The 17,341-nt window shown below is 43.6% G+C and overlaps 1 protein-coding gene and 1 pseudogene across 2 annotated transcripts in view; one reads left to right on the top strand and one right to left on the bottom strand.

Moving 5' to 3' along the window:
• ZFYVE1 (zinc finger FYVE-type containing 1) overlaps window positions 1–17,341 on the bottom strand; it is a 56,289-nt gene that overhangs the window by 29,579 nt on the left and 9,369 nt on the right. The gene's annotated exons all lie outside the window — the stretch shown is intronic.
• On the top strand, window positions 1,884–3,341 carry LOC116633129 (annotated as a pseudogene).

Genomic DNA, 17,341 nt, shown 5'->3' on the forward strand with positions numbered 1-17,341 from the left:
TTAATAAATAAAATCTTAAAAAAAAAAAAAAGAATTCCTTTAACTCAAGGAAAAAAAAAACTTATTAAATATTAAGCCAAAAATTTGAATAGACATTTTCCCAAAGATTTACAAATGGCCAATAAGCACACGAAAAAACACTCACCACCACCAGTCATTAAGGAAATGTGAATCAAAACCACAATGAAGTCTCACTTCGCATCCACTAGAACGGCTATGATCAAAAAGATAGTAACAACAACAACAAAAATCTTCACATAGCTATTGGGGGCACCAACCAGCACCACTGGTTGGCTCAGTCGGTGAAGCACGCGACTCTTGATCTCAGGGTTGTGGGTTGGAGCCCTGAACTGGATGTGGAGATTACTTAAATAAGCTTTAAAAAAATTAAATAAATAGGGGCCTCTGGGTAGTTCAGTCAGTTAAGCATCTGCCTTTGGCTCAGGTCGTCCCTGAGACTGAGCCCTGCGTGGGGCTCCCTGCTCAGTGGGGAGTCTGCTTCTCCCTCCCCCTCCGCCGCTCCCTCCACCCCTCATGCTCATGCTCCTGCTCACACGTGAGCTCTCTGTCTCTAATAAATAAAATAAAATCTTTAGGGCGCCTGGGTGGCTCAGCTGGTTAAGCGTCTGCCTTCGGCTCGCGTCATGATCCCAGAGTCCTGGGATCGAGTCCCGCCGTCGGGCTCCTCGCTCAGCAGGGAGTCTGCTTCTCCCTCTGCCCTTCACCCTGCTCTTGCTCACTCTCTCTCTCAAATAAATAAAATCTTTCAAATAAAATAAAATCTTTAAAAATAAATAAATAATTAAAAATTAAAAATTAAAAAAAAAGATTAACAAGTGTTAATGAGAGTATGGAGAAACTGCAACGCTCATGCCCTGCTGAGAATGTAAAACGGCAAAGCCACTCTGGAAAACAGTATGGCAGTTTCTCAAAAAGTTAGAGAGTTACCGTATATCTCAGTAATTCCACTCCCAGGTATGTATCCAAGAGAACTGAAAACATGTCCACACAAAACGTGAACACAAATGTTCATGGCAGCAATATCCATGATAGCCAAAAGGTGGAAACACCCACATGTCCATCAAATGATGAATGGATAAACAAAATGTGGTGTATGCATACAGTGGAGTATTATTCAACCATAAAAAAGCAATGAAGTACTGATGCATGTTACAACATGGATGAACCTTGAAAACATCATGCTAAGTGAAAAGAGCCAGACACAAAATACTACATATTCTAGGATCCCATTTATATGAAATATCCATGACAGGCAGATTCACAGTGACAGAAAGTATATTAGGAGTTGCCAATGGCTGGGGGAAGGAGGGACTACGGAGTGACTGCTAATGGGTAGAGGGTTTCTATTTGGGTTGATAAAAATGTCCTGGAATTAGTGCTAAGGGCTGCACAACTTTAGAATATACTAAAAACACCGAATTATCCACTCTCAAAGGGTGAAATAGGGGCGCCTGGGTGGCTCAGTCGTTAAGCGTCTGCCTTTGGCTCGGGTCATGATCCCAGGGTCCTGGGTTCGAGCCCCACATCGGGCTCCCTGCTCAGCAGGAAGCCTGCTTCTCCCTCTCCCACTCCCCCTGCTTGTGTTCCCTCTTTCGCTGTGTCTCTCTGTCAGATAAATAAATAAAATCTTTAAAAAAAAAAAAGGGGGTGAAACATATGGTATATGAATTACATCTCAATGAAGCTGTTATTAAAAGGGGGGGCACCCGGGTGGCTCAGTCAGTTAAGCGTCCAACTCGATCTGGGCTCAGGTCATGATCTCAGGGTCTTGAGATCGAGCCGGGCATCAGGCTCTGCACTCAGCATGGAGTCTGGTTGAGATTTTCTCCCTCGGCCTCTGCCCCTCCCCGGCTTGCGTGCATTCTCTCTCAGAATAAATAAAATCTTTAAAAAAAATGGCTCTCTTGGGCTCTCAATTCTAAGATGACCAAGAAGAAAAGGAATAATGGTCATGCCAAAAAGGGCCACGGCCACGTGCAGCCTATTTGCTGCACCAACTGCGCCTGTTGCACACCCAAGGACAAGGCCATTAAGAAGTTCGGTATTTGGAACATAGTAGAGGCCACCGCCATCAGGGACATTTCCAAAGCAAGTGTCTTCATGCCTATGGGCTTCCCAAGCTGTATGTGAAACATACATCCACAGCAAGATAGTCAGGAATCGCTCTCGTGAAGCATCGTAGGACCAAACATCCCCACCCCAATTTAGACCTGCAGATAGATGCTGCCCTACGACCTCCACTAAAGCCCATGTAAGGAGCTAAGTCCTTAAGGACTGAAGAAAAACTGTTCTCTGGAAAAAAAATAAAATGGAGATTATACTAAAAAATGTATTGGTCAAACTTCATCCATCCATAATTCCTGTTTACAGTTAAAGAATGCTGTAATTCTTTAAAAAGTCAGGCCAGGAGGGAAGAGACCTGGTGCCAGTGAGATCCCAGACTGGACCCCCAGAAAGATGCTCAGGGCCCCAAATCTCAGAATACAGAACCTCAGAGCCAAAGCTCCTAATCCAAACAGGCAATGTTCTACTCCAGCAAGGAGTGATGAACCTTTACACCTAGTATCCTCCAGCCACAAGAGAAAACATACCTTCCTGATTCTCAAGAGTCTGCTGGTTGGATAATGAGCAGTTAGGGAAATGTAGACAGACCATGGGTATGATAATACCCTCATTTCCCATAACCTCATCAAGATAGTAGACTACTCATATCCTATTAATAATATCACTATTGTTGCATTATTAATGCATTAATGTTAATGACAATGCTAATAATTTACCCAATGCCCACTACAATGACAGTGCCTTTGCTAGATCCATGAGGGCAGAACCATGTCTATCCAATCTTTTCATCCCAAGTATCTGGGACACAACCTGAACGTAGGAAAAGCTCAATATCTAGTTATTGAATGAATAAATGAATGAATGTCGTGCATGTTGCTAGGTACCGTAACCACTGTTCTCCACCCTCTATCCTCCATAGGGCCTCACACACAGCAGCATTCGATAAACCCGGTGATGGGCTCACTGTCCCAGACAACTGAGAGGAACAAGAAGTTACACAGAACAGCCCATGTGGGACTGGTGTCACTCACTGGTCCCAAACAGCTAGGCTAGCCGCAAGAGAAAGAGAACAAAAGCGCCCTAAAGCTCTACTGGCAAGGAGTTTGATGAGGTCGCTGCTCTCGGGGCTACGTAAGAGCGGGCGCCTGGAAAGGGGGCACATGGGGGCCTTTTGGTACACAATTAACTGTCTCAGGATCCCTATGAAGTACCCACCAGGCGATGCACGGAACATGTATCAAGAAACAACTCATTTGGGAGGCGCCTGGGTGGCTGAGTCGTTAAGCGTCTGCCTTCGGCTCAGGTCATGATCCCAGGGTCCTGGGACTGAGCCCCGCATGGGGCTCCCTGCTCAGCGGGAAGCCTGCTTCTCCCTCTCCCTCCCCCCCTGCTTGTGTTCCTGCTCTCGCTATCTCTGTCAAATAAATAAAATCTTTAAAAAAGAAAAAAAGAGGGCACCTGGGTGGCTCAGTCGGTTGGGCGACTGCCTTCGGCTCAGGTCATGATCCTGGAGTCCCGGGATCGAGTCCCGCATCGGGCTCCCTGCTTGGCGGGGAGTCTGCTTCTCCCTCTGACCCTCCTCCCTCTCATGCTCTCTCTGTCTCTCATTCTCTCTCTCTCTCAAATAAATAAATAAAATCTTAAAGAAAAAAAAAATATTTAAAAAAGAAACAACTCATATGGGATGAAAATAAAACACTCCCTGTCAGCACGCAGGGGGTTTTATTTTGGCACCCAGTGTCCTGGGGCAGGTTAAACATACCTGCTCACGTGTCACGCATACGCCACCGAATCTGACGAGCCTTGGATAACCATTTAACCTGCGCAACCTGCACTGACTGTATTGGTTTTCACATGTAAAATAAGGGCAGAGCCACTGCTGCCTCCCCTGACTGGGTGGTGATGGCTAGTCCAGTAAAGAGAGAAACGGAGAAAATGCCTGCTGAACTGGCGCTGTACTTCCTTTTTCCTTCTTCTGCCTTCCACATTATTTTGCTCTCTGTTACACTACTCAGCTCACCCTAATCTGTGGGCCTTTTCCCCTGAGCCAGAAAGGAGAGAGCAGCCTAGGCAGTAGCAAGACTGATGGGGGCGGGGGGGTAGGTAAAGAAAAGACAAGAAGATTCCCTTTGATGAGGAAAGGAAGGAGCCAGAAGGGAACAAGGCTCCGGCTCTACTGGTTCTGCCAGTTTGCAATCAATGACCCCACTCTGCTCCACTCCCGCGCCCAGCTCTACATGTCTGAAATGCTTCTCGGGAAGGCTGCCCTCGCCAACTCCCACCTTCTGCTCTCCCTGAGCTCACTAGGCCATCTCTTGGACGTCAGACAAGTCAGAAACACCCAAATTCCACTCCTGGCTTTGCCCCTGCTGGCCTGGGAGAAGCGACTTCACTACTGACGCGTCAGGGCAATGAGACAGTAAGAGTCCGCAACCCTTCGGGATCCTGAGAGGCTAAAGGAGATAAAGCAGGTAAAGGGCACAGCGCACTGCCCGGTGCATGGTAAGCACTCACTAAATAGGACCCATTCTTATTGAAGACCAGCCCATTGCAAACGCATCTGGGGGCACCACAGTAGCGGCCGGGCTGGCACCCACTTGTGGCCCAGAAGTTGCTCATGCAGGGACTAAATCAGCCATGTGCTAAGATCTAAACTGATTCCGGGGCGCCTGGGTGGCTCAGTCGTTAAGCGTCTGCCTTCAGCTCAGGTCATGGTCCCAGGGTCCTGGGATCGAGCCCCGCATCGGGCTCCCTGCTCCGCGGGAAGCCTGCTTCTCCCTCTCCCACTCCCCCTGCTTGTGTTCCCTCTCTCACTGTCTCTCCCTCTGTCAAATAAATAAAATCTTTAAAAAAAAAAAAGATCTAAACTGATTCCACCTGAAAATGAAAGAACTCGCTGAGTGGCTCTGATAACTCCTTTCCTCTCCCCCTCATCAAAACAACATGGTATTGGGCGCCTGGGTGGCTCAGTTGGTTAAGCGACTGCCTTCGGCTCAGGTCATGATCCTGGAGCCCCAGGATCGAGTCCCATGTCAGGCTCCCTGCTCAGTGGGGAGTCTGCTTCTCCCTCTCCCGCTCTCGTGCTCTCTCTCTTTCTCTCAAATAAATAAAATCTTTGAAAAAAAAAGAAAAAAAATGGTATTAATACCGGCTTTACAGCTGACTCTTAGTAGAGTGACCGTCTAACACCCACAGTTTTTAAGAAACCAAACAGTACACCTCTCTATCTCACCCACAAAGCTTTTTCCCTTTGCATAGGGTTCCAAGCAGAGTTTCTAAAATGAAATATTAACAGTACTCAGTGATCTCCATTGTTCCAACTTAGAATTCAGAGCACTTTATGGTAGTGAAAAGGGTCCAGCAGTCAACCTCTGACCCAAGCAAGCAATGGGAATGATGACAATCTCCAACAAGAAATTCCTTCTTAGCCCTTAGAGAATCATTCCAGAAAGAATAACCACATAAGCTTTGTTCTGAGGGAAAACCCAGCTTTGTTCTCTGCAAAGGGAAAAGCAAGACATGAGGAAGGAACTGAAGTAAAGAGCCTCAAAAGGAGGAAAGTTCAACAAAGTACAGAGACCACGGAAGCGAAATCCCAAAGGCACCCAAAAACACTACAGAGGAAAGTAGCTCAGCACTGAGGTCCTTTCAGTTCTGGCCTCTAGAGACAAAAAGGATCTAACCTGTGTCAACTAAAATCATACAGTCCTTTAAGTTTTTATGAAGATGTTCCCTGTGGATGAGGGCAAAAACAAGCTCCTTCCCCAAAGTCACAGAAGGAGCTAATTAAAGCTTGGTTGCTCAGCTAAGAGAAGCTTGGTTTCTCCTACCAACCCATCACAACCCAATGCTTATATAGATCCCACCTCTGAACCAAAGATTATTTTATACCTCCCCACCAAGATTCTAAAACTAGCCTAGTTCAATAGTTATTGCCAAAGGGAACTTCCTAGTAATTACCTGGGTTCAGAGGAAGAGACAGAACCCAAAGAAACCAAACCAAATTCTCACTCTCACCAGAACTGGGACCACTATCCCAAAAGGAAACTAGAACTTGGGGCGCCTGGGTGGCTCAGTTGGTTAAGCGACTGCCTTCGGCTCAGGTCATGATCCTGGAGTCCCGGGATCGAGTCCCATATCAGGCTCCCTGCTCGGCAGGGAGTCTGCTGCTCCCTCTGACCCTCCCCCCTCTCATGTGCTCTCTCTCTCTCATTCTCTGTCTCGCAAATAAATAAAATCTTAAAAAAAAAAAAAAATTTTTTTAAAAAAAAAGGAAACTAGAACTTGACTGCTTCTTTTATTTTATTTTTTTCTTTTTTGCGTATTTTAATCAACAGACACATACTGAGCTTCCTCTAGTGTCTGGCACTGACCTGATGATGTTAGACCAAGACAGTTATAGAACTTAGGTAACATTTTCCTTCTCCTGGGAAGGTAAAGGAGAAGTGGAAGGTAAGAGAACTCTTCCTAGAAAAATCCAGAGCTGAGGCGCCTGGGTGGCTCAGTCAGTTCAGTGTCCAACTCTTGATTTTGGCTCAGGTTATGATCTCCGGGTCGTGAGATCGAGCCTCATGTCAGGCTCTGTGCTGGAAAAAGAATTTGTTTACGATTCTCTCTCTCCCTCTCCTTCTCCCCCCCATTCTCTCTCTCTCTCTCTGATTAAAAAAAAAAAAAAAAAAACAGGGGTACCTGGGTGGCTCAGTTGGTTAACTGTCTGCCTTCGGCTCAGGTCATGACCCTGGAGTCTTGGGATCGAGCCCGGTGTCAGGCTCCCTGCTCAGCAGAGAGTCTGCTTCTCCCTCTGCCTCTGCCCCTGCCTCTGCCCCTGCCTCTGCCCCTGCTCATGCACGCTCTCTCGCTCTCTTTCTCCAATAAATAAATAAAATCTTAAAAAAAAAATCCAGGGGCGCCTGGGTGGCTCAGATGGTTAAGCGTCTGCCTTCAGCTCAGGTCATGATCCCAGGATCCTAGGATCGAGCCCCGCATCGGGATTCCTGCTCCGTGGGGAGCCTGCTTCTCCCTCTCCTTCTACTGCTCCCCCTGCTTGTGCTCTCTCACTCTCTCTGTCAAATAAATAAATAAAATCTTCAAAAAAAAAAAAAAATCCAGAGCCATTTTCATCATGTTGAAAAAAACTCCAGGCAATGATTTAAACTCCATCGTCTAATTTTCAGACAAGATTTTACTAAAACAATGTCAAACAGATCATTAGCCAATCTACTTTTACAACCCAAACGATAAGGTGGTTCCATTCCAATAGCAAAACCCTGTCAGAAAGTTCTAGTAAACCTGTTTCTCCAACCCAGCAAGTCCAGAAAATTTCCTTTCATTCTATCCTAAAAGGAGTGTGTAACTTTGTGTTTATCCATGTATGTGTCCACAGAATTTCATACAAAAACACAATTGTTTCTCAATCAAATGTTTTCTTAAGACCACTGAAGTCATGAGATTAGCTTCACAAACACACTGAGCACATTTGGTAAGGGCAAAGATCACTTTCTTCCACTCCAGTGTCCCCAAAGTGTTCCATTACTTGAGAGGTCAGGAATTCTCCCTTGTCTTAGAACCCCCAGCGGTGCTTCTGACACAGAGCCTCTCAGACCCCGCCTGCAGCTCCCCTCCTACTCCAGCAAGAAAGAGTGTCTGTATGTAGAAATGATCCACAAACTGAATTCTTTAAGGAGAGTCATTTTTAGCTCCATGATCAGTTTCTTTGATCTCACCCAATTCACCCTGTCCAGCTATCCTTTTGTATCTGAACAAAAAGCTTTCCAAAGCAAAGCTGAAATCTGAGGACAGACTGGAAATACCGAGTCATCCTCAAGACCCACATCATTCCAAGAGACTCTTCCAAAGAACTTCCAGATGGGAGACACAGCCCCCTCTTAAGTGACATGGCATACCCATATTTGGCCAGCTATAAAAGACTTAGCAATAAAAGCACCAGGCCAGGAAGAAGACAAGAGAGCTAGGTTCGGGTCCACCTCTACCTGGATCAGATCATGGGCAATTCACTCAACCCTTCTCCTGCTCAAAGTCTCCGTTCCCCACCCACCATCTCTTTTAACATTTTCCGTTCTTCCTGGTTCTGAGCTTCCCAACTACAACATAATTCCGTGCTGACCAGGGTCTGTTCTGTGTTTTCACCGCTGCAGCCCCAGCCCAGGGACTGACACATAACAGGAAATCAATATATATATATTTGTAAAATAAATGAATGAATATCTAAATGCCATATTCCCTCTGGGGAAGGGAACAGTATAGTTTTACCGTGAAGGGTTCAACCAACCTGCCTCAATACCACTCGCTGATTTTTAGAATAACCTTAAAGAAGTCCTTTAACTTTCCTGAGCCTCAGTTTTCTCACCTGTAAAATGGGGATAACACAATCTACTTCTGAGGATTGCTGTGAGGATTAAACGAGATCACTGCACGTGGGGCCCTGGGCACGGTGCAATCAGGCAGTAAATGCTAGAAGACCTGGCTGACATCATGGCTGTAGCTACACTGTTTGCCTCTAGGCCAGAGTCACCACCGCCACCACAGAATTTCATTCCATTATCCCAAGTAAAAACCCTTCTGAGGGAAGGGTTCCAGTGCGCTCTCATTAAAGAGTTAGAGATACTGGAACAAGATGCTCACTCAATACTTACTGTTCCCTCCCTCAAAAGGATGTATCTTTTCAATTAAACAAAAAGCAGTTATGAGATCGCGTAATACATATATCATGCATAAGAAGGCATTCAGTCTTCGGAAGAATGATGTGACGTGATTCCAAGAATTATTACTATACCACAGATTCACTAAAAATGCTCTTCTCATACTTTATCTCAAAGATCTTAACAGATGACACAGCCTTACAAGGAGATCTTTGGTGTCTGAGGCAGAGACTGAGCAGGGCCTGCGTTCTGTGCGGAATGTGACAGCGGAGCCCTGGTGAAGTAAGAACATTGCTAGAACTATTTAAAGTCAATAATAGGAAGAATTAATACCTATTTTTCTGAAGCTGTTTCAAAAAACAGAAATGGAAGGAAAACTTCCAAACTCTTTCTATGAGGCCAGCATTACCTTGATCCCAAAACCAGACGAAGACCCCACCAAAAAGGAGAATTACAGACCAATACCCCTGATGAACATGGATGCAAAAATTCCCACCAAGATACTAGCCAACAGGATCCAACAGTACATTAAAAGGATTATTCACCACGACCAAGTGGGATTTATTCCTGGGCTGCAAGGGTGGTTCAACATCCACAAAACAATCAATGTGATACACTACATTAATAAAAGAAAGGACAAGAACCATATGATCCTCTCAATAGATGCAGAAAAAGCATTTGACAAAGTACAGCATCCTTTCTTGATTAAAACTCTTCACAGTGAAGAGATAGAGGGAACATACCTCAATATCATAAAAGCCATATACGAAAAGCCCACAGCAAGTATCATGCTCAGTGGGGAAAAACTGAGAGCTTTTCCCTTAAGGTCAGGAACATGACAGGGATGTCCACTCTCACCACTATTGTTCAACATAGTACTAGAAGTCCTAGCCTCAGCAATCACACAACAAAAAGAAATAAAAGGCATCCGAATCAGCAAAGAAGTCAAACTCCCACTCTTCGCAGATGACGTGATACTCTGTGTGGAAAACCCAAGACTCCACCCCAAAATTGCTAGAACTCATACAGGAATTCAGCAAAGTGGCAAGATATAAAATAAATGCACAGAAATCTGTTGCATTTCTATACACTAACAATGAGACAGAAGAAAGAGAAATTAAGGAGTGATCCCATTTACAATTGTACCAAAAACCATTAAGATACCTAAGAATAAACCTAACCAAAGAGCAAAGGATCTGTACTCAGAAAACTATAGAACACCCATGAAAGAAATTGAGGAAGACACAAAGAAATGGATAAGTGTTCCATGCTCATGGATTGGAAGAACAAATATTGTTAAAATGTCTATGCTACCTGGAGCAATCTATACGTTCAATGCAATCCGTATCAAAATACCATCAACTTTTTTCACAGAGCTGGAACAAATAATCCTAAAATCCGTATGGAACCAGAAAAGACCCCAAATAGCCAAAGGAATGTTGAAAAAGAAAACCAAAGCTGGTGGCATCACAATTCCGGACTTCAAGCTCTATTACAAAGCTGTCATCACCAAGACAGTATGGTACTGGCACAAAAACAGACACATAGATGAATGCAACAGAATAGAGAACGCAAAAATGGACCCTCAACCCTACGGTCAACTAATCTTCAACAAAGCAGGAAAGAATAACCAATGGAAAAAACACAGTCTCTTCAAACGGTGTTGGACAGCCAAATACAGAAGAATGAAACTGGACCATTTCCTTACACCATACACAAAAGTAAATTCAAAATGGATGAAAGACCTAAATGTGAGACAGGAATCCATCAAAATCCTAGAGGAGAACACAGGCAGCAACCTCTACGACCTCACCCACAGCAACTTCTTACTAGACACATCGCCAAAGGCAAGGGAAGCAAAGGCAAAAATGAACTATTGCGACTTCATCTAGATAAAAAGCTTTTGCACAGCAAAGGAAACAGTTGACAAAACCAAGGACAGAATGGGAGAAGATATTTGCAAATGTATTATCAGATAAAGGGCTAGTATCCAAAATCTATAAAGAACTTATCAAACTCAACACCCAAAGAACAAGTAATCCAATCAAGAAATGGGCAGAAGACATGAACTGACATTTCTCCAAAGACATACAAATAGCCAAAAGACACATGAAAAAATGCTCAACATCACTCAGCATCAGGGAAATACAAATCAAAACCACAATGAGATACCACTTCACACCAGTCAGAATGGCTAAAATTAACAAGTCATGAAACAACAGATGTTGGCGAGAATGAGGAGAAAGAGGAACCCTCTTACACTATCAGTGGGAATGCAAACTGGTGCAGCCACTCTGGAAAACAGTATGGAGGTTCCTCAAGAAGTTAAAAATAGAGCTACCCTATGACCCAGCAATTACACTACTAGGCATTTACCCCAAAGATACAATTTGTGATCTGAAGGGGCACCTGCACCCCAATGTTTATATCAATGTCCACAATAGCCAAATTATGGAAAGAACCCAGATGTCCCTTGACAGATGAATGGATAAATAAGTGGTATATATATGGGGCGCCCGGGTGGCTCAGTCGTTAAGCGTCTGCCTTTGGCTCAGTTCATGATCCCAGGGTTCTGGGATCAAGCCGCGCATCTGGCTCCCTGCTCAGTGGGAAGCCTGCTTCTCCCTCTCCCACCCCCCTGCTTGTGTTCCCTCTCTCGCTGTGTCTCTCTCTGTCAAATAAATAAATAAAATCTTAAAAAAAAAAAAAAGTGGTATATATATACAATGGAATACTACCATCAAAAAACTGAAATCTTGCCATTTGCGACGACGTGGATGGAACTAGAGGGTATTATGCTAAGTAAAATAAGTCAATCAGAGAAAGACAATTATCATACGATTTCACTCATATGTGGAATTTAAGAAACAAAACAGGATCAGCAGCTCTTTCTGCCCACGGGTCCTGTCCTGCACTTTAATAAAATCACCTTTTTGCACCAAAAAAAAACAGGATCATAGGGGAAGAGTGGAAAAAATAAAACAAGACGATATCAGAGAGGGAGACAAACCATAAGAAACTCTTAATCATAGGAAACAAAGTGAGGGTTGCTGGAGGGGAAGGAATAAGTGGGTGATGGACATTAAGGAGGGCATGTGATGTAATGAGCACTGGGTATTATGTAAGACTGATGGGGGCGCCTGAGTGGCGCCTGGGTGGTTCAGTCAGTGAAGCATCTGCCTTCAGCTCAGGTCACGATCTCTGGATCCTGGGATCGAGCCCCGCATCCACTGAGCTCTCTGCTCAGTGAGGAGTCTGCTTCTCCCTCTCCCTCTGCGCTCTCTCTCTCTCAAATAAATAAAATCTTAAAAAAAAAAAAAAAAAAAAAGACTGATGAATCACTGACCTCTACTTCTGAAACTAATAATACATTATGTTAATTGAATTTAAATTTTAAAAAAAAGCACTCAAAGTTCTTAATAAATTTAGCTATGTCACAAGATACAGTCAAAATACAAGTAACTGTTATGTTTTTACACTAGAAGCAATGTGTTAGAAAACAAAATACAAGAAATGTAAAAACATTAAAAAATTAAAAAAATAAAAACAAAGTCAGTAACAGTAACCCCTCCAGCAATACCCCCCTCCTCTGAATTTCTATAACATCCTCTCTATACCACTCTGACATCATCCATCTTATTTCCATGTATTTGTCTTCTGTTACCGCTGGACTGTCCTCTCCCTGAGGGCAAGCTCAGTATCTGAGTGCCACTTTCTACTGTCCTCAGTTGTCAGCACATAGGACGCACTGATTAAATGTTTACTGAATTAATGATTAAGCGGATTTATCCTCATGAGTGCATTTCATTCATTCAACAAATATCGAGTACCTACTATACGCCAAACACTGTTCTAGATGCTGATGAACAGAAGAGGCAAAAATCACTGCCCAACGAAAATGATGTGGTTTTTTTTTTTTAATTTTCTAAAGGTGACTGTGGTGATAGTTGTACATATCCATGAATATACTAAAAGCCAATTAATTGTATACTTTAAATGGGTGAATTGTATAGTATGTGAATCATATCTCAATAGAACTGTTTTGTTTTGGTTTTTTTAAGTAGGTTCCAAGTCCAGCATGGAGCCCAATGCAGGGTTTGAACTCACGACCTAGAGATCAAGAGTCAGATGCCTAACCGACTGAGCCACCCAGGTGTCCCTCAATAAAACTGTTTTCAAAAAAAAGTAAATGCAACATTAAAAAGAAATGAGGTACTAGTGGCCTTCTTTTATTGTAAAATTAAGATAAAATTCTATACTTTTCCATAGTTCTGTATTTTCAGTATTTTAACATGCAGTCTCGTTTTTATAACAGGAAAATAATAAAAGTTACATAAAAAAAGACCAAAAAAGTCACCTCCCTGGAACAGACTGCTTAATAGGCACAGGGTTTTCACTCGGGACGATGAAAATGTTTGAAAACTAGACAGAGTGGTGGCTGCACAAAACTGTGAATGTACTAAACACCATCGACTCATTCACTTTACCATGGGGTTCATTTCGTGTGATGCAAATTACACCTCAATAAAAAAATAAATAACTGCCCTCATGGAGCCTATATTCTAATGGGGAAGAAGAAAAACCATATTCAAACAATTAAAATATATAGCACACACACCAAAAAACAAGTCAACAGATGAACAAATTGTGGTAGATCCATACAATGGAATACTACTCAGCAATAAAAAGAAGTGACCTGGGACATGCAACATGAATGATCCCCTGCTCTAAAACATTACAGTGATTGAAAGCAGCCAGACCCAAAACAGTACTGCATGATTCTATTTATATGAAACTCTAGGAAAACCAAATCTATAGTGATAGAAAACAGATCAGTGACTGCTGAGGAACCTTTCTGGGGGATGGAAATGTTCTGTATCTTGATTGTGGTGGTTTTTATACATGTGGATATACATTTATCAAAACGCACAGAACCATACACTTAAAATGCATATATTATATCACATAGAAACTATATCACAACAAAGCTGATTTTTAAAAGTACATATGAGGGGCACCCAAGTGGCTCAGTCAGCTAGGCATCTGGCTCAAGGTTTCAGCTCGGGTCATGATCTCAGGGTCATGAGATCGAGTCCCACATCGGGCTCCATGTTCAGCAGGGAGTCTGCTTGAGATTCTCTCTCTCCCCCTCTCCCTATGCCCCTCCTCCCGCTCCCGTGCACGCTGGCACTCTCTCTCTCTCTAAAATAAATAAATCTTAAAAATAGATAGATAGATAAATAGATAGATAAAAGTACATGTTATGTCAAATGGTGGTAAGTAGTGTGAAAAAATCAGGAGAGAAGACTAGAAATACAAGGCCAGGGCAGGGGCTGCTCTTTTAAATATGGTGCCCAAGGAAGGCTGCACTATGAAGCTAAAAACTTTTTAGGTCAATCCTTTTAAAAACAATGTAATGGGGATGCCTGGGTGGCTCAGTCGGTTAAGCATCTGCCTTCGGCTCAGGTCATGATCCCAGGGTCCTGGGATCGAGTCCCACACCGGGCTCCTTGCTGAGCAAGGAGCCTGCTTCTCCCTCTGCCTGCCTCTGTCTCTCTCTCTCTGATAAATAAATAAAATCTTAAAAAATAAAAAAATAAAAAATAAAAATAAAAACAATGTAGCGAATGCAATTTTCTGTGGTAATGAAAATGGAAGAGAAATATCATAAACAACCCAAAACAGAACATAAACCTAAAATCATTTCTATTTAGTTCTAGAAAGAAACTTTTCTCCCCTGGCACTGGCAGATTTAACTTCTTAATTCATGAAGGGGGTAGGGGGAAGTAGAGGGAGGAAGAAGGAAAGGACAGTGGGAGAGAATGATGTGGGAAGGGAAGAAGGAAGGAAAGGCAAGGGAGGAGAAGGGGAAAGAGAAGGAAGAACAAGGAAAGGGAGGGCAGGGAGAGAGGGAGGAGACAGGGTAGGAAAGAAAGAAGACAGAGAAGACAGAAAAAGACAGGCAAGCAGGCTGTCCATCTGTCCATCTGTCCATCAGTCACAGTCTAGATCTAATTAACAAAACTGACTTGAGAGAAAGATGAGGGGAAAAAGCAACAGTGCCTATGCGGTCACCTATGACCTATGACCTCAAACTAAACCATGGTCACCAAGCAGGACCAGAGAGGGTGTACAAAAAGAATTATGGGATCCTCAAACAGCCTCTACTCACAGACAAGTACAAAAGAGAGTTAAGCTTTCCTGAGAGTGAAGCCTCTGCCATCTCCTCCCCCGACCCCCCAGGCTCACTTACCTCTGAATTTTCATTTTAAAACATTTACCATAGAGATTACTCAAACTAATAAGGCACATAATTGACGTTCAATAAATGTTTATGACTGCTGCTGAGTGATACAGATAAACTGAATTGAGCACTTTGAAAGAAAAGGTTATGAGAGATTATGGAAAACAAGTTTAGCCATTTGGATGACACTCACCAGGCAGAAAGGATTGGGCTAGAAAGCAGAGGAATTTCTAGAATACTCTAGGACTGCTGAATTGCTCAGGATCATGCTGTCTCTTAACTTGAATTTAGGATGTCTGTGACTACGTGCAGGAACCAGGCTGTCAGTTCTTTTCAAGCATTCTAACATCTAGAGTCAAATTCCCTGGGAAAGACAGCAATAATTCAGTCTCAAATAGAAGGAAATTGGGAAGCAGAAAAAAAATTCCAGAAGCTACCAGAAAGTAGAATCATCCTCCAGTGAGGTCAAGCCAGAGGTCAGGTGCTTTATATGGCTGGTATACCTACATCTCTGCCCAAGAACTCCAGTCACCACCAAACTGACCACACGAACCAGTCAAAGAGTCTCTTAACTGCTGGCCAAAAGCCACTGGAAAAATGGGAAAATGAACAAAACAGCCTCCCAGGAAACATCCATGCTCTCCTGCCTCCAAAAGTCCCTCTGTATCCCTTCCCATATGTCCTTCCAATTCTTCTTGCCTTGAACTTTCTATATCCTTGTGGGGTTTTTTTGTTTTTGTTTTTTGTAAAGATTTTATTTATTTATCTGAGAGAGAGAGAGAGCACGAGTGAGGGGAGGGGCAGAGCGAGAGGGAGAGAGACAAGCAGACTCCCTAAGCGGGGAGTCCGATGGGGGGCTCGATCCCAGAACCCTGAGATCATAACCTGAGCCAAAGTCAGGAGCTCAATCGACTGAGCCACCCAGGTGGCCCCCTATGTCCTTGTTTTCTTTCCCTTCTTCACCAATACATTTAGCAGTTCTAACCTCAGAAATAGTCTCATGGGAGCTCCTCCCAAAGCGCCGCCCCCCCAGAAAGTTTAACCAGCTGTCAGAAGCGCTTCCGTGCTACGCAATCTCCAGGATAAACTCAAGGATGCTACACGCAGGAGATGCCTCCACAGGAAAAACATATAAGGTCAACTTAATAAGAAATCTGCCTATTCTATTAACCCTGGCTCAAAAAGCCAAATATTTGCCCAATTCCAGAAAAATCAATCACTTCAAGGAAGTAACAGAACAGGAAGAAAGAGAATCACACAAACAGGAGGTAACCTGAAAGAGTTAAAGACAGGTTCCCTGAAAAGCTGACTCACAGTGGTTTTGATGGCTTATATGGGTCAAATTTTAAAAAGCCCTGTACTAAAAAAAATAGCCTCCCAAGTTAAATGCCAGGACCCTGTTAGAACTGAATGAGCCCAAGGCTGAGAAAGCTCAGAAGATGCTGAGCAGAAACCGGAAGCACATAATAGGGGCCCTTTCCTCCTTCTGTTTGCCTGAGTCATCCTCAACCCTGCATTTCCCAGTAATTCCATCCAGTGCCTTCCCCCGACTATTACCAAGCAAAAGGGGCTTTTCCTTGGGTTTCTAGAAGCAAAAAACAGTGATGGGGGAGGGAGCCTCTGCTACTCAGCCAATTATTGCTTATGATTTTGACAGCCCCTAAGCAGATCTATGGTTTTTTTGTTATATTTTCTTATACAGCACCCAAGAATTAATACTGCAGCACATATATCCACATACTGACCAGAACTTGCCAAAGGCTAACCAGCCACAGCACCAAAACTAGTCCTTACACTGTAATGGTTTGGCCATGTACAGAGCAAAAATGGGGAAGTTCCACGATTTACATTGATTCCCCTGGCTTATGACCTGTTGGCCAGAATTAAGTCCTCAAGGGTTTCCGCCAGCCTGTCTGTAAGACCAAGCCCCAACAAGGTACCCTAGACCAGGAAGCAGATGACAAGGCCAGAGGGGTCACTAGCAGATTAAGTCCAAGAAAGAAGGGGCACAAAAATGGGGCAGACCAGCAGAGCCAGTTTGTGGTCAAGGGTTCCCATACAGTATGAAAACATGCTCTGCTGGTTTCCATTCCAGAATCTCACAAGAATAATGTCTCCTTTAACCAATTAAAAAAAAAAAAAAGCCAAGTCCCAGTATTTTGAGCCACACTATTCTGGGACTGTAAACAAGTGAAGCAGCCAAGCAACGTGATGGGTCTTCTTAAAGGAACGGTCTCAGTGAGAGAAAGTCCACCACTGTGCTGAAGAAGGAATGAAGAAGGCTCACTTTGGCCTCCCATTTCCGAGTGGCCCAAGACTGTAGATCTCTGAGTCAAGGAAGGCCTGCCCCAGT

The sequence above is a fragment of the Phoca vitulina genome, unplaced genomic scaffold, assembly GCF_004348235.1.
Source record: "Phoca vitulina isolate PV1807 unplaced genomic scaffold, GSC_HSeal_1.0 scaffold7, whole genome shotgun sequence".
NCBI classification, from domain to species: domain Eukaryota; kingdom Metazoa; phylum Chordata; class Mammalia; order Carnivora; family Phocidae; genus Phoca; species Phoca vitulina.